Source organism: Xyrauchen texanus, chromosome 25 (assembly GCF_025860055.1).
Source record: "Xyrauchen texanus isolate HMW12.3.18 chromosome 25, RBS_HiC_50CHRs, whole genome shotgun sequence".
NCBI classification, from domain to species: Eukaryota; Metazoa; Chordata; class Actinopteri; order Cypriniformes; family Catostomidae; genus Xyrauchen; species Xyrauchen texanus.
In genome coordinates this window covers 5,487,831-5,506,488 of record NC_068300.1, presented here as the reverse complement: position 1 = coordinate 5,506,488, position 18,658 = coordinate 5,487,831, and the positions used below count along the sequence as shown (strand labels likewise).

Here is an 18,658-nt window from a genome sequence, read left to right as displayed (position 1 = left end):
AGTAAATACAGGATTTCTATTGTCCAGTGTAGTGGTCATTGTGTTTAACAGTGTGCCGTTTTGCGATGAATCACTCAAATGTAATAAATGGGCTATTGGATGAAACTAGAGACTCTCTTGACTCAAAAAGGTTTCAACAGAAACTGAAGTCAAGTTTATTTGTATAGCACCTTTCATAACACACATTGTTTCAAAGCAGCTTTACAGAAGATCAGCATTAACAGACAATAAAACTTTAATGTCTATAATGTCGATGAATCATCATTGTGTAATTTAGATAAAATAACGATTCTTAATCGTGTTTAAAAATAATTAAATAATAATTGTATTAATAACCGCAGTGAGCAAGCTTAAGGCGACTGTGGCAAGGAACACAAAACTCCATAAGATGTAGATTAATGGAGGAAAATAACCTTGGGAGAAACCAGACTCACTGTGGGGGCCAGTTCCCCTCTGGCTAACATTATGAATGTAATGTAAATATTACTTATGTATAGTTAAAATCATGGTTTAAAATTATTAAACTAAGTAAGTGTTAAGGGTCAGTGTTTAAACATCGATTGTGTTTGAACTGTAAGATTAATGACCAAAGTCTTTGAAGTCCATCTTGATTAATTGCAAAAGTCCACATAGATGCAATTGTCTTTGTTAATTGGCTGATGAAGAATTTTGTTGGCAATAGTTAGTCTATAAGTTCCATTTCAAGATCGTAGTCCATCAATAGACCGAGGTGATGCAGGTTGGAGTTGATTGATAATAGACTGAAGTTATGTTGGGCTGACACCGGCTGCATTTAGTCATCATCATTCTGCGACATGTAGCAGTGGAGTCCAACATGAAGCAGGAATGGAGCTGGATCCAGCCGGTTCTGGTGACATCAGGATAGGAGTCCCGAGGTTGAGAAAGGGAAATAAATAAAATGATGTAAGCATAGATGCCATTACATTTATTGCAAAGTTATGGATCATACTCAATGTTTCTGGTTCCGGCAGACCCAACTAAAGCAGCCTAATTGTGGATTGGAGGATAAATTAGGTGTACGCCTGGCTAAATAGATGAGTCTTTAGTCTAGACTTAAACTGAGTGAGTGTGTCTGCATCTCAAACAGTGTTAGGAAGACTATTCCATAGTTTAGGTGCCAAATATGAGAAGGATCTTCCTCCTTTTGTGGATTTTGATATTCTAGGAACTATTAACAGGCCAGAATTTTGCGATCTTAATGAACATGTTGGAATAAAGCGTGGTAGTGATGGCTTAGTGAGGTTTCTGACCAGATGTAGTTTTGTTGCCATTTCTCCCAAAGACAAAATCTGCTGAGATCGGGCCATTTTGTTTTGACACATGGCAAAAGTTTAACCCTTTGCTGACAGCACAGCCAGTTTAAATAAAATGATGTATAGCATATAGTGAATACAAAACACAATGTTCATGCAGAAGGATGCTAGGTTGAAATTTATGTGCACAGCTCATTTTTATTTATATTGTGTTAGTGCTTTAAACATTCCAAGTAGAGGCTGAACGATATTGGATTTTGCCGATACGATAACTGAAGTTATGGGAAAGGCAATATGAAAGTAATGTAATCAAATTACTTTGTTGCTTTTTGATTACCTCAAGATCACGTATGTGAATAAAGTCAAGAGAAAAGCTATAAATTCTCCAAGACTTTTAATCATGCCTTCTGAATGTAAAATAAACTTATTTTAATAATGTTATGAGTGATGTTGCTATTATTATATACAGTATAAAAAACATGAAACACAAGGACACTGCCTCCTTAATAGGAAAAGAGAATATCTTCAAATGTAGAACAGCTCCACATTTTAACCAAATCAGGTGATCTGTTACAGAAAATAGTTTATTTTCTCATAAAGCAAATACAGTTAGGACAGATGCACCTGAATTATGTCTTGGTTAACATTAAACCAAATCTGACAGGATATACCTCAAATTCACAAGTTGAATTCTGCCATGTATTGCAGTTAGTGTGTGAACTAATTGCCACTGACCATTCATTAACTTCCGACTGCAAGAGGTAGATCACAAGATTTTCTGTAATAGGTAGATTTTCTAAAAACTGTAAGATTAATGACTTATGTCTTTGAAGTCTATCCTGGATTAACTGCAGAAGTTCACATTGATGCATTGTACTTCTTGGTGAAGGCTTCTGTTGGCAATTAATTAATAGTCTATGTATACAATTTTAAGAGTGTAGTCCATCATTAGACCAAGGTGATGCAGGCCAAGATCAGTGAGGTGCTTTACAGTTCAACCGGCCGGTAATTTATGCAAGGTCTATCCTAAATCCAAGGTTCAGGCAATGGCATATGAAGTATCCCATGTCTTATGATTGGAGTTGGCATCAGTTCATCCTCTGAAATCCATCATAATAGACTGAAGTGATGTCTGGCTGGCACTGTCTGCATTTAGTCATCATCACTCAGAGACATTTAGCCATGGAGTCCAATGGCAAGCAGGAATGGAATGGAGCTGGATCCGTCCAGTTCTGGTGATCTTGGGATAGACATGGAAACAAACAGAATAATGATAGCATAGATGCCATTAAATCATTTTTGCAGAGTTATAGATCATTGTAACATGTTCAAACTCGGAGATGGAAGGGAGGAGACGGCGAGCAGTGATGCAGTCAAGTAAGACTCTTTATTTATCTGCCTTCAACACTCTGCGTTCACTCTTCTCTGTGCTTTTCTCAGTTTAATCAGATCAGTGTAACACAATCTTTGTCAAACTACTCTGAGTCTTCTGATTCACAATAACATAAGACAGGCTAATCACTGGTCACTCGTGTCGTTTTCTCTCTCCCATCTGGTGGTGGTGTGGCCATTTATATGCCGCTCTCCCCATGCTCACTGGAATTAGAGACAGGTGTTAAGACATAATTTAGCTCAGATGCAAGCGCCCTTACCGCTTTCTCTCTCCGGACGGGTGCTCGACCACTGCCCCGCTGCCACAATCATGATCAGTGTTTCTAGGTCCAGTAGACCTAATTAAAGCAGCCTAATTGTGTGGTGAAGAATAAATTAGTTGTATGCCTGGCTAAATAGATGAGTCTTTAGTCTAGACTTAGTCTGCATCCTGAAGAGTGTAAGGGAGACTATTTCATAGTTTAGGAGCCAAATAGGAAAAGGATCTACCTCCTTTTGTGGATTTTGATACTCTAGGAACTATTAATTGGCCAGAATTTTGTTATCGTAATGAACATGATGGAATATAGCGTGGAAGAAGGTCACTTAAATACTGCAGAGATTTGACCATTCAAATATTTTAAAGAATTTTAAAATTAATGCGAAATTTAACAGGTAGCCAATGTAACAACAATAAAATGGAACTAATATGATCATATTTCTTGGTTCTACTCAGCACGCTTGCTGCTGGAGTTGTTTTTGTTCAATTGGTTTTTGAACCAATTGAAATGTACTTATTGAACTTGCTGGACATCCTCCCAGTAATGCATTACAATAATCTAGTCTTGAGGTCATGAACGCATTAATTCGTTTTTCGGCATCAGCAACAGAGGTCATGTGTCGTAATTTAGCAATATTTCTTAGGTGGAAGAATGCTGTTCTACAAACATTAGTAATTTGATTTTCAAATCAAATATAACACCTAAGTTCTTCGCTGTTGAAGATGATGTTTTTGGTCCCATAATTAGTACCTCTGTTATGTCAGAATTGAATAGAAGGAAATTTCTGGCCATCCAATCTTTGATTTCATTGATACACTCTGCCAATTTGGAGAATTGTGAAATTTTGTCGGGTTTCGAAGAAATATAAAGTTTGGTATTGTCAGCATAACAGTGGAAACATATTCCATGATTTCTGATAATATGTCCCAGGGGAAACATATACAGGAAGAAAAGAAGAGGCCCTAAAACTGATCCCTGTGGCCCTCCATACTTCACTTTTGTTTGATTTGACAATTCCTTGTTTACATAGACAAAGTGGTAGCGGTCTGCTAAATGGTACCTAACCCATGATAATACAAGTCCACAAATGCCAACATAATTCTCCAACCTATTCAAGAGAATGTTGTGATCAATCGTGTCAAAGGCAGCACTAAGATATAAAAGCACAAGAAGAGAAATTCAGCCGCAATCAGGTGATAGGAGCAAGTCATTAGTAACTCTGATAAGTGCAGTCTCTGTACTGTGGTGGGGCCTAAATCCTGACTGTAATTGTTCATATATACTATTTCTCTGTAGAAATGAATATAATTGGGAGGACACTACTTTTTGTAGTATTTTTTACATAAAATGGAGATTTGAAATAGGTCTATAATTAACTTCTTAATAAGTGGTTTGATAGCTGCCATTTTAAAGTTTCTTGGGATATGTCCTAAAGATATTGAGGAGTTAATAATATTAAGAAGCGGTTCTGAGATTACTGGGAATACCTCTTTAAAGAGCTTAGTTGGTACTGGATCTAACATGCATGTTGTGGCTTTTGATTATTCAATAACTTTTGTTAGCTCTTCATGACCTATGACAGCAACGGATTGAAGTTGCACGTGAGTCACTATCTACAGTCAAATACCACAAACTAATGTTTATGGGTGACTCTATGTTTATGTTTAAGGAGACAAAATAATACATTTAATGACAAAAATAAATAAAAATAGAACATTAAAACATTTATTGTTTTAAATAATAGATCAAGATAGATTTCCTTATTCCTACTTTCTATGAGTTCTCAAATGTTATATTTACTCCCTCACCCATACTTTTGTACTTCTTAACAATACATTTATAACAAGTATCAAAATCAGATAAATTATCCATTGCACTTTCCCCTAAGAACTTAAAGATTTTTTCAGTTAAGTTGGTTTTCATGTGTACAATCTGGATTTTTTCAACAAAGAAAAAAGTGCTGTCCCAATTACTGTTGTCATTACATAAAATTTCAGAGAACAATTTTAGAGTTTCAAATGAAGCCAGGGCTGAATATGGCATACAGGGCATTTTCCTGGTGGGCTGACAAACTTTGGGGCCAATCAGGGGTGGACTGACCATCGGGAGAACCGGGCCGACCGCTAAATGAGTGGAATGGGCTGCGATAAGCTCAAATGAGCCGCCGCGTTATGCAGAACGGGCCACAAAACGGCTGTTACGAATTAGCAGGGACAACGAGGGAGACAAGGTTGAGGATCCAAACGCAGTATATTTATTAATTAAACAAACACAAAGGAACACCCGCGATGGGGAAATAAACATGAACAGAGCACAAGGGCAGGAAACACAGAGCAGGCTTACAACATAAACTAACATTCATAACAACAAACATTACTAACATGCAACGATCGACAGGGACTGAACAAACCAATAGTATCCAGCTGCAGACCCGCAGCACCACCAGTTTCAGAACCCCAGCGCCAGAACCTGAAGTGAGGGGCGGAGCTTACGTTCTAAACCGAGTAGCGCCACCTAACGTTTTGGAGTGTAGGCTACACCACCAGTTTCAGAACCCCAGCGCCAGAACCTGAAGTGAGGGGCGGAGCTTACGTTCGAAACCGAGTAGCGCCACCTAACGTTTTGGAGTGTAGGCTACACCACCAGTTTCAGAACCCCAGCGCCAGAACCTGAAGTGAGGGGCGGAGCTTACGTTCTAAACCGAGTAGCGCCACCTAACGTTTTGGAGAGTACTTTGCTTTTATTACAAACGAAACATCATAATATGTATGTTATAATGATTCTTTAAGGTGCAGTACAATAAGCACTTTAAAACATTGATCTTGTGTAATGTAATTGTATATAGTTATCCGTTTCATTGTATAATGAGAGTTACTTCCTGATCATGATGGTGAAAAAAAATGCTTGAAACTTATGGGCATTTTATATAAAATATACTTTATTTCACAAGAACATGTGCAGCATGCATTTTTCTTTATGTAAAATAAAACATGTCAAAAAACTAAAAAAGAGAGAAAATTCAGCATAATTTTAAAAGAAACAATAAAAATATATACAACAAATGACCAATTCACCCCTAGGCCCATTTTATCATGACAATCCTGTATAAATTAAACTTAAAATGTATCAAATGAGGAATTCACTCTCAGGCCCATTTTGTCCTTACATTCTTGCTAAAATAACTCCATGTCATCCCTGAACACAAAATGAAATAGAAAGGGCTCTCTGGAAGCTTCTGACTGTTCCAGGAGATTGTTGCGGGCCTTTTCCTTGTGGTCTTCATTCATCGAAATGTCTCTACAAGAGATGAAAGCACCACACAATAATCTCAACGTAAAAAAAACCTCAACTATAAGGTAACATTAACTCACAAACAATGCATATAACAGAGGAACGTGGAACAAACACTTTAACACCTTCACAAGATGTCTTCAAAACGTCACCGCAAGGCTCATTTACAACACGCAAAAATGTATCGAACCATCCGTAGATTTTTTTTTAATACAGTAAAGTATGACAACATATTCAAGCTTCATTAAGATGATAAAGTTATGCACAAATTAAATATTTAGCAGATAAACGCTGAACTTAATATATGCGATAATTTTTCACAACATGATGTCAAAAACGTTACACAACTCACCATGCTCTCCGCCATGCTTGTCTCATTGTCAATAACTCCGCCCCTCACTTCAGGTTCTGGCGCTGGGGTTCTGAAACTGGTGGTGCTGCGGGTCTGCAGCTGGATATGTCTCATTCAATCTGCAACGGCCAAACCTAAGTCTGGTCAACAATACTTGTTGGAATCGGTTATTTCCTGAAATGAATCTACCATGAGTTTTAACATGTGGCTGTATTGAGAAAGATGTCTCCCTCTACTGTCTTCCCATTATTGCTGTCATAGGATCCCAATACCTGACACTATAGTTTACTTCTTAATTCAGTTCTCACCAATTCCACTCTAATGCCTACTTTCTCTTGTTTTAATGACTCTTTAGCAAGTTTATCTGCTGCTTATTTTTTATTGATTCCATACATAAAACACAAGATAAAAAAACTGAATAAATTATTCACATTAAACTCCCTCCCCCCAAACACAAACACACACTACTGTGCTCACCAACAAATAATATATATATATATTTTTTAAATAAATATAAAAGATTCACATTCAAGCAATATCAATAAAACACATACCCAACTAAACTACAAATCTCTTTCCACAGCACCCCCCCACACACACAGTTCCTGACAAACAAATTCCATTTCCAGCCTTCTAAAAAATATCTCAAATGCAGCCACCTCGCCCATCTCACCACACCACTCCCTAAAGGAGGATGTCCCAGCCAACTTCCATCCCCTGAGAATGATTTTCTGACCCATCATGACCACATTTTTTAAATATCTGTCCCCAATATTGAGATTTGTCCCATTTGGAGGTCACGTGTTGCCATGCGAGAAGCAGACGTGAGGGTGACTAGCTCTGCGCACTTTGCTTATTTATTCATTATTTTCACGTTATAATCCGGTGAGATTCGATACACGCTCTTTGAGGTAAACATGGCAAAGAAGTCAAAATCCTCAGACACTATTGACATTAAAAGACACTTATGTGCTAAAGCTGAGGCCTCTGGTGGGCCTGTGAACCGGGGACTCGATTTGGAAGGCACGTCGGGATAAGAAATTCACCATCAACTGTCCAACATCTCGGTGACGCTGAGGAAGGTTGTTGCTGACTTTGAGGATCTCGCTGTAATACGTCGTTCGATTACGGCGATGGAAACAAAATTCTCTGAGTTAGTCACAAGAGTGGCAGATGTTGAGAAACAGATCGATTATCTGCAATCAGAAAGGGAATTATCCGACAATCCACCCGCATTCAAAACAGACTTGGAACACATTTCAGAAAAACTGGAATATTTCGAAAATATGAGACGAAGGAATAATATACGGATTGTTGAAATTCCTGAGCATGAAGAAGGCAAAGATATGGTGAAATTCCTTGATTAGCTCTTCCCGAATCTGCTGGACATAACAGGTCACAGAGTCCCGGCTCATAGATCTGCTGAGGGAGACCCGATCAATTCTGGCCAAATGTCTGAGATCATCTGATAAAGATCTTGTGTTGTGACAGGTGTGGAGCAAAGGAAAGCTTTCTTGGAAGAATTGCAATATTTTCATGTTCCTGCACTTTGCGATTTCGACAAGAGAGAAACGTAATCGGTTCAAGGAATGTAAGAAACTGACTAGCTGTTCAGTGACTCGATTGTCTGAGGAAGCTGGGTGCCATTTTGTTTCTTTTTGTGTTGGTTCCGCCTAGCAGCAGGAGTTTGTTTTGTGGAATGACACTTCCTTCAAGAAACTTTTACAATGACAGAAGATCATTTTTACACTGAAGTTCCCAGCCAGATTGAGAATGGACACTATGAATGACTGCAAAATATCTACATGCTCACATAAATGGACGTCTTTTATAAAGTTGAAGGGCTGAGTAAGTCATAGTGTATTTTTTTGTATAAATTTTTTTATGCGGCCTCTGAGTGGGTTTGGCTCTTGATCATCCGAGAAACCGGGATGCCTGTTTTTTTTTTTTTGTGCTGTTCCGCCTAGCAACTGGAGCTTGTTTTGTGGAATAACACTGCTTCGGGACAGTTGATGAGTCTTCTTTTTTGTGCTTATGCCTCCTGTTGACTGGAGTTTATTTTTGTGGAGTATTTTTAAGGGACATTAAAATTATTTTGTCATCTGCTGCACTCATAACGGCCGGCTCATTGAACAATTGTTTGTCTGTCCAAGGAAACTGAATGGCTTTACACAGTGCATCCGGAAAGTATTCACAACGCTTCAATTTTTCCACATTTTGTTATGTTACAGCCTTATTCCAAAATGGATTAAATTCATTATTTTCCAGAACATGTAGAAATATAAGGGTTTGGAAATACTTCTATTGGATGGATTAAATTACTTTATAGACACCCTGTAGCCGTATAAACAAATGGATTAATTTCAGATTATTTTAATCTGAATAGATGCACTCGGCAGGGTTGCCCACTTTCCCCATTATTGTTCTGTCTTGCCCTGGAACCGTTAGCAGCCGCAATAAGAAATGTTCAGCGAGCCGGCTGTTTCATGAGTTCAGGAGATGAGATGTGGAGTGTTATTCCACAAAACAAACTCCAGCCGCTAGGTGGAACAAACACAAAAAGAAACAAAATGGTGCCCAGCCTCCTCAGACAGTCAAATGTATGCCCAGCGAGTCAATCCACTCGGAGGCCACATGAAAATCACCAAATGGCTTGCTGTGGGCACTTAAATATTTTGCGGCCATCCTTAGTATCTATTCTCAGTTTGGCCAGAAACATCAGTGCAAAAGCGATCTTCCATTGATGTAAGAGATTCTTGAATTCCTTGAATCAATCACGTTTCTGTCTTGTCGAATTCAGTAAAGTCTGGTATCAAGAAAATGCTGTGATTCTTCCAAGAAAGCTTTCCTTTGCTCCTCGCCTCACAAAACACAAGATCTTTATCGGATTATCTCAGAAATTTGTCCAGAATTGATCGGAATCTGTCTTCCTTAGCGAATCTCCAAGCCGGGACCCTGTGAGCTTGCTCGATTTCCAGCTTATGGCCTGCTATATGGAACAGACTCGGGAAGAGCTCATCTAGGATTTTCACCATATCTCTGCCTTCCTCATGCTCAGGAATTCCAACAATTCGGACATTGTTTCACTGGCTACGATTCTCCAAATACTCAAATTTTTCCAAAATGTGTTGCAAATCTATCTTGGTCGCTAGCGGATTAGCAGCTAATTCCCTCTCTGATGACTCCAGATAATCGATCCATTTCTCATCTTCCCCGATTCTTGTAACCAACTCAGAGAATATTGTTTCCATCACAGTAATCGATCTACATATTACAGTAAGATCCTCTAAGTCAGCAACAACCTTCGTCATCATCACAAACATGCTCGTCAGTTGCTGCTGCATTTTGAATTCTTTGCCATGTTGAATTCAAAGAACAGATATGTAGCAGGCTGTATTGAATCTCACCAGTTCATGTCATAAAAATGATGAAAAACTAGCAAAGTTCGCTCCTCGAATTGTCACATGACTCCAAAACCCCCAATTTTAAATAGTTAATAGAGTGTTTCATGTTCTCTGCTCATGATCCAATCCAATGATTTAAGCAAAAACAGCATTTCATTAAGCTCATTTGAGATGTGCAAGTTCTGTGCGGAACCTGAACTGATGATCACTGACAGGTGTATGCCGGTTAGAAATCTCTCCGACTTGCTGTGATATCATGACCACGTATGTCAAAAATACTCCTGCGTGAGCAAGGTGGCCAGAGTTGTAGCAGGCAGGCAGCACAGTTGCATTTTCTGAGCTGTGCGAACTGCAAACACGATGGGAAATGACTTGCTGACAACACAGCTTAATGCTCATTGGCTTAAACAACCATGATGTTTTGTTCTCTTTTAAAATGTTTTAATGTGTATAAATTATATGTGAATATTCCCAATGTCGTATATGGGGAATTAAATAACAGGTACATTGAGTGTTTTGTTCATCATTTTTATTAAAAGTAACAGAATTAAAATTGCATCCATTTTATGAACAACAAAGCACTTGAATGTGAATCATGCAAAATCTGCCTTTGACCTTGGTGCTGGGTGTGTGCTGAAATGCAAACCTTTTGTCTTATTATGTAACACTAAAAAGTGCAGCAATACATGTCTATGTGGATTGTTCACCTGGTCCCTGCTTCCTCCTTTCCACATTAAGATTGACCTGATTTACCACAATATGTTTTAATAATATATTTATAGTTATGTATTAGGAGTGTTAAGTTTCTCGGTAAAAAACGAACCATACGGTTTGCCACCCATGGTTCGGGAATCATTGGCACTGTGGTCGGTTCACCGCAAGTTTAATGACACATCTGGGGCGCAATTTTGGTCAAGAAAACAAAGCGTCAAACAGACAGGCACAGCTGCAACATGGCTGTAATCTATCGCGAGCATCAACAATGCACTTTGATTAATGTCATTACGATGCCGTTATAGTAACAAATTTATACATGATTAATCTTTTACGCTGACATCACCCAGGGAAAGAGCCGCAGGTGAACTGAAACTGCACACACTCCCTTCAATTTTTAGCAGTTGTTGAGATGTGGACTGGCGAGACAGGGAGTGGGGCGTGGCGAGACAGGGAGTGGGGCATAGGAACAGGGCAAAGCTAATGGAAAGTTGGGCCCCTGAGAGGCTCAAGGAGCTGATGGGGATGAGTACCAAGGCGTAGCCCCAGGGATGGAGGTCCCCAGTGGAAAGGAGATGGGCCTGGACCATGGAGTGGAGTCTGGCCTGGAACCTGGAGCAGAGGCGGGCCTGGACCGTGGAGCAGAGGCGGGCCTGGACCATGGAGCAGAGGTTTGCTTGTGACATGGCATAGAGTATTCAGGGGCTTGGCTGAGACATGGCATGTAGCAGACTGAGGTTCGGCTGTGACATGGCATGGAGCATTCTGGGTCTTGGCTGAGACATGACATGGAGCAGACCGAGGTTTGGCTGTGACATGGAGCAGGCTGAAGCATTGTTGTGACATGGCATGGAGCATGCTGAGGAGTTGCTGTGACATGGCCAGGAGCAGGCTGAGGCGTGACATGGCATGGAGCAGACTGAGGTTCGGCAGTGACATGGAGCAGGCTGAGGTGTTGCTGAGACATGGCAGGGAGCAGACTAAGGTTCAGCTGTGACATGGCATGGAACAGTCTGGGGCTTGGCTGTGACATGGCATGGAGCATGCTGAGGAATTGCTGTGACATGGCCTGGAGCTGACTCTGGCCTGGCTGTGACATGGCCTGGAGCTGACTCTTGCCTGGAGCTGACTCTGGCCTGGAGCTGACTCTGCCCTGGCTGTGACATGACCTGGTGCTGACTCTGGCCTGGCTGTGACATGTCCTGGCTGTGACATGGCCTGGAGCTGACTCTGGCCTGGCTGTGACATGGCCTGGAGCTGAATCTGGCATGGCTGTGACATGGCCTGGAGCTGACTCTGGCCTGGCTGTGACATGGCCTGGAGCTGACTCTTGCCTGGAGCTGACTCTGGCCTGGAGCTGACTCTGGCCTGGCTGTGACATGACCTGGTGCTGACTCTGGCCTGGCTGTGACATGTCCTGGCTGTGACATGGCCTGGAGCTGACTCTGGCCTGGCTGTGACATGGCCTGGAGCTGACTCTGGCCTGGCTGTGACATGGCATGGAGCTGACTCTGGCCTGGCTGTGACATGGCATTGAGCAGACTGAGGTTTGGCTGTGACATGGAGCAGGCTGAGGCATTGTTGTGACATGGCATGGAGCATGCTGAGGAGTTGCTGTGACATGGCCAGGAGCAGGCTGAGGCGTGACATGGTATGGAGCAGACTGAGGTTCGGCAGTGACATGGAGCAGGCTGAGGTGTTGCTGAGACATGGCAGGGAGCAGACTAAGGTTCAGCTGTGACATGGCATGGAGCAGTCTGGGGCTTGGCTGTGACATGGCATGGAGCATGCTGAGGAATTGCTGTGACATGGCCTGGAGCTGAATCTGGCATGGCTGTGACATGGCCTGGAGCTGACTCTGGCCTGGCTGTGACATGGCCTGGAGCTGACTCTTGCCTGGAGCTGACTCTGGCCTGGAGCTGACTCTGGCCTGGCTGTGACATGACCTGGTGCTGACTCTGGCCTGGCTGTGACATGTCCTGGCTGTGACATGGCCTGGAGCTGACTCTGGCCTGGCTGTGACATGGCCTGGAGCTGACTCTGGCCTGGCTGTGACATGGCATGGAGCTGACTCTGGCCTGGCTGTGACATGGCATGGAGCAGACTGAGGTTCAGCTGTGGCATGGGGTAGTCTGGGGCTTGGCTGAGACATGGCTTGGAGCAGGCTGAGGCGTGGCTGTGACATGGCATGGAGCAGGCTGAGGCGTGGATGTGACATGGCATTAGGAGTTGCTGTGACATGGTATGGAGCAGGCTGAGGTCCAGAGTCCGCTCCAGGTCATGTCATAGCCACTCCAGAGTCTGCTCCAAACCGTGTCACAGCCAAACCTCAGCCTGCTCCATGCCATGTCACAGCAAACGCCCAGGAGCTGACTTTGGCGTGGCGGACATGACGTGGAACTCTGGCTTGGCAGCCATGACGTGGAACTCTGGATTGGCTACCATGACGTGGGGCAAAGTCGTGGAAGGTAGGACTGTGGTAGGCTCGAGATTAAGAGTCCTGGATGACTGGGAAAAGATCTCAGTAGTAGTGAACATCAGCAGAGTCTTCTATGGTTGTGGGCATGGATTGAGTATCAGGAACAATATCTGCGGTCGTGTACATGGGCTAAAACTCGGAGACAACCTCTGTGGTCGTGAAAATGGGAAGAGACTTGGAAACGACCTCCATGGTCGTGTACATGGCCAGAGACTCAGAGACAACCTCTGTGGACCTCTTATCATGATTCAACTGCGTGTATTTTCTGCGTGCATCCGCTTTCTATTTTATCGCGATTAAACTGCAGCGGGCACCGTTTTCTCCTCTGTGTTACACAGATTATTTCTTCGATCTCAAAGAACCACTTATCAAGAACAGTGCATGAGATATGCATGGATGCTGCAGAGAATAGCGTGAGCCTCCACACATGCTAGGTCTCTGCGGTAACACTCTCAACACGATTGCAATTGAGATTCGTCCTCCGCCAGCCGGATTGAGACGAGTCACTATGCCACCACGAGAACTTGGAGCACACTGGGAATTGGGCATTCCAAATTGGGGAGAAAAAAAATAACAATTTAAGTACTTTTTCAAAATTATAAACTTCACATTTATAAAACAAAATGTCCCCATTTATTTTCTTTGCAAGTTCCTCACTGTAACCTCTTTTTTGCTCTTTTTTTGACAAAGTTGTTATAAAGTTGAGCACTTTATTAGAAACACCTGCACACCTACTTATTCATGCGATTATCTAATCAGACAATCATGTATCAGCAGTGCAATGTATAAAGTCCTATATATACGGGTCAGGATCTTCAGTTAATGTTCCCATCAACCATCAAAATGGGGAAAGAAAATGTATCTCATTGATTGACCGTAGTATGATTGATGGCACCAGACAGGCTAGTTTGAGTATTTATGTAACTGCTGATTTCCTGGGATTTTCCAACACAGCAGTCTTTAGAGTTTATGCAGAATGGTACCAAAAACCTCCAGTGAGCAGCAATTCTGGGGACAGAAACACCTCGTTGATGAGAGGTCAATAGAAAATGGCCAGAATGGATTGAGCTGACAGAAAGGCTATGATAACTCAGATAACCACACTGTACAATTGTAGTTAGCAGAATAGCACCTCAGAATGCCCAACACATCCAACTTTAAGGCGTATGGGCTAAAACAGCAGAAGACCACGTTGGGCTCCACTTCTGTCAGCCAAGAACAGAAAGTGAGGCTACTGTGGGCACAGGCTTTCCACAACTGGACAGTTGAAGATTGGAAAAACGTAGACTGAGGCACACAGGTGGTGGAGTCAGAATTTGGCACAAAGATCATGAATCCATGGACCCAACCTGCCTTGTGCCAACAGTTCAGGGTGGTGGTGTAATGGTGTGGGGAATGCCTTCTTAGCCCACTTTGGACCTATTAATACCAATCAATCATCACTTGAATGCCACAGATTATTTGAGTATTGTTGCTGAATATGTGCATCTCTTCATGGCCACAATTTACCCATCTTCTAATGGCTACTTCTAGCATGATAATGCACCATGTCACAAATCAAAAGTCATCTTAAAATGGATTCATGAACATGACAATGAGTTCACAGTTCTTCAGTGGCCTTTCAAATCACCAGATCTGAATTCAATAGGGCATCTTTGGGATGTGGTAGAATGGGAGATTTGCAGCATGAATGTGCAGTTGACAAATCTGCAGAAATTGTGTGATGTAATCATGTCAACATGGACCAGAATCTGAAAGGAATGTTTCTAACATCTTGTGGAATCCATACCATGAAGAATTGAGGCTGCTTTGAGAGCAAAGGGAGGCCCTACCCAGTATTACTATAGGGTTCCTAATGAAGTGCTCAATGAGTGCATGTGCTCCAAAAAACAATAGTTGTAAAAATTAGGACCTTATACAGCTATCGCATGGGAAAAAAAATAGATTGCTTTTGCAAAGGTTCACATTTAGTGGGGTCCAGCTCAGTTCAGCACCTGGTCATCTGGAACACAAGAACAACAATACAGTACATACATAAAACGTTCTCAAGACACGAGTTGTACAACATCATACCACCTTCTACATCTTGTGATGGAGAAGAGTCATTACAATAATTAGACAAGACTATCCTGTATGAATTCTCTCATGTGTTTTTAAGGACTTTGACCAAGTGAAGCTCATTTCACAGTGTGAGCACTTGTAAGGTTTTTCTCCAGTATGAATTCTTTCATGTGTTTTTAGGTTGTGTGACTTAGTGAAACTCTTTCCACAATGTGAACAATTGTAAGGTTTCTCTCCAGTATGAATTCTCTCATGAGTTTGCAGAGAATTTAACTGAGTGAAACTCTTTCCACAGTGTGAGCACTTGTATGGTTTTTCTCCAGTATGAATTCTCTCATGTGTTTTCAGGGAAATTAACTGAGTGAAACTCTTTAAACAGAGTGAGCACTTGTAAGGTTTTTCTCCAGTATGAATTCTCTCATGTGTTTTTAGGTGTTGTGACTGAATAAAACTCTTTCCACAGTGTGAACACTTGTAAGGTTTTTCTCCAGTGTGAATTTTCTGGTGCTCTGTTAAGTGGTCGGCTGTTATAAAAGTCTTCCCACATGCAAAGCACACATGAGTCCTCATGCAGGTATGCATTTTCTGGTGCTCTTTCAAATAGGACATGCGTGCAAAACACTTTTCACAAAAAAAACACTTGAAAGGCTTCTCATTTGTGTGCGTTATCAGATGATGTTGTCTTAAGTATCGTGCAGCAACAAATAATTTACCACAAATATCACATTCAAATGGCCTTTCTTCAGAGTGACCTCTGAGATGTTTCTCGAGATTGGCTGCAACTGTGAAACATTTTCCACACTGACTGCATGAGTAAGGCTTCTCTCTAGTGTGAATCCTCATGTGTACATCAAGGTTTCTTTTAATAGTGAAATTCTTTCCACACTGATGGCATGTGTAAGGTCTTTCTCCAGTGTGAACTCTCATGTGTATTTTAAGATCATTATTACATCTTAAACTCTTTCCATATTGAGAGCAGGTTAAAGATTTCTTGGCTGCTCTTCTTTGAAGCTTTTCTGGTGAGAAATTCTTCTTAGTCTTTGAGTCCCTCAAAGATTTTTCTCCAGTTAATAAATCATGATGTTTCTGATTCTGAAGTTTTTTCTCCACTTCAATCGGTTCTTGACTTTCCTCTTTAACTTCCATCAGCTCTACATTGAACAAAAGTAAATTGACAAAAATCAATTCAAGAGGGAAAAATGTAAAAAGAAATAAAATTGAACACTGATTGAATTTATGGCAGAACACAACAAAGGTCAAATATTAATTTGTGATTTTTGCTGTGCAAACTACTATTTACTAGGGCTGTCAAATGCTTAAACATTTAATTGGATAAATTACATAGTATGCCAATTAATTAACCAAATGAATAACATATCACGAGCAAGAGTGCGATTTTACCCTACATTAGCACTGCTGTGATTCGGATTGCTTATGAATGAAAACACTGATTGACACGGACTCACTTCACATCACCTAACTGGCTTATATTACACACCTGCTGGCTAAAATATGTAATGTCAAAAAAATGTATGTAAAGAGACATATAGATTAGCTCTTAACACATATTCACTGCTCTTACACTTTAGTTTAGAACGGCACGAACACAAGCGGAGTGATACAGTGATGTGCCAGCGTGCTGATGGTGTGAGACCATCAGTACTCATAGAACGTCTCTTGTCCAATCAGATTCAAATGAAACAAACTGCTGTGTGTGTGTGTGTGTGTGTGTATATACACACACACACACACAGTATTATGTGTGTGTGTGTGTGTGTATATATATATATTTATGCACACACACACACACACACACACACCTATCAGCCACAACATTAAAACCATCTGCCTAATATTGTGTAGGTAACTATCATGATATTTAGTTATTGGCCAGAATTGATGGTATAAGTTAGGGCATCTTGAGACTCATGCCCTCAAAGTGAGGACAGTCTGTCTCCATGAAAGCCGTCTCTGCGTGGGCAAGGCTCAGACAGAAAACGCACCTCTTACGCTGATTTGACAGCAGGATAAAGCGTACAAGAAACGCTTATGGAACGACATCTTTAAAAGACGCAAACAAGTAAGTGACTCTTTTAGATAATATTAAAATATATTTATATCACACAATATACAATTGCTTTTTAAGGATCCACAAGCCCTGCAGAAGTGCAGCGGGGAATCAGGATGCTGAGGCCAGTTCACCAGCGAATCGTCAATCGGCGAGGCGGTGTGATGTTCACCAAAGCACTGCAGGGGAGTGGAAAGCCTTCCCGCCAAGATTCCACATGTATATATCATATGTGTATATCGACAAAGAAGGTGGAGGGCTTCTAGACAAGACATGATCACGTTATGAAGGAAGAAATTCTGAAGAAATTGTGTTTTACGCCAAAACAGCCGGGGCTCAAACACCATAGCCAATATTAAAATATTTGCATCATTATAGAGAGACTTCAACTAGGTCGTATAAGAAGGTATTCCCCAAATGCATTGCTACGCAATGTCGTGTGTACAGAGTCATAAGGGAACTATAGTTTGCTAATATGAAATCTGTGGAGTGGATAAAAAATTAGTTTTAAGATGGTCACGTGAAGCCATGCGAGGAGCGGAAGTGTGAACGGCGAGCTCAGTGCACTTTGCTAGTTTTAATACTATTTGTGTCATAACCCAGTGAGATTTGATACACCCTGATTCTTAACTGTTCTAGGAAGCCAATATGTCAAAAAGGTCAAAATCCTCAGGCTCTGGAGACATTAAAAGACACTTACGTGCTCAAGCTGATTCCCTGAGAAACAGGCCAGAAGCCCCGGACTTAAGTCGGACAGTGAACTGAAAGAAATCTGCCGTGAATTGATGAATGTGTCAGCAATGCTGACGAAGGTCGTTGCAGACAGGATCTTGCTGTGATACGTCAATCGATCACTTCCATGGAGACTAAATTCTTGGAGTTATTTACAATATTGTCAGACATCGAGAAATGATCTGGAGTTATCGTAGAGGGAAGTAGCTGCTAATCCGCTAGCGACCAAGGGAGATTTGGAATGCATTTGGAGGATTTGGATAATCGTAAATGATAAAAGAATTCATGAGCATGAGATATGCTGGCCTAACATGCCAAATAAATCAATATTTTTTTCAATCACCTATGTATTTTTAATCACTTTCCATATTCTACAAACAAATAGAGAAAAATGTAAAGTTTATCTAGTCAGAATTTATTCCTTGATGCTTACAAGCGAAGTGTGACAACTGCTGATTTTCACTTCAAGTAAATTGGTAAGTGCTTTTTGAATTGTTATAGCAACATCAGGAGTTTTCTAAGTGTAAATTAGGCTGCTTGAGCAGTCAGTGTCAGATCAAGTTTTGAAAAGTAGTGCTGCGTTCTATTCAACTCGGAAAGTCGGATTTTACAACTTCCTACTCGGAAAAGT

General features: G+C 41.1%; 1 protein-coding gene across 1 annotated transcript in view; it reads left to right on the top strand.

Annotated features, from left to right (window-relative positions):
• LOC127618560 (zinc finger protein 501-like) overlaps positions 1–18,658 on the top strand; it is a 346,529-nt gene that overhangs the window by 159,834 nt on the left and 168,037 nt on the right. The gene's annotated exons all lie outside the window — the stretch shown is intronic.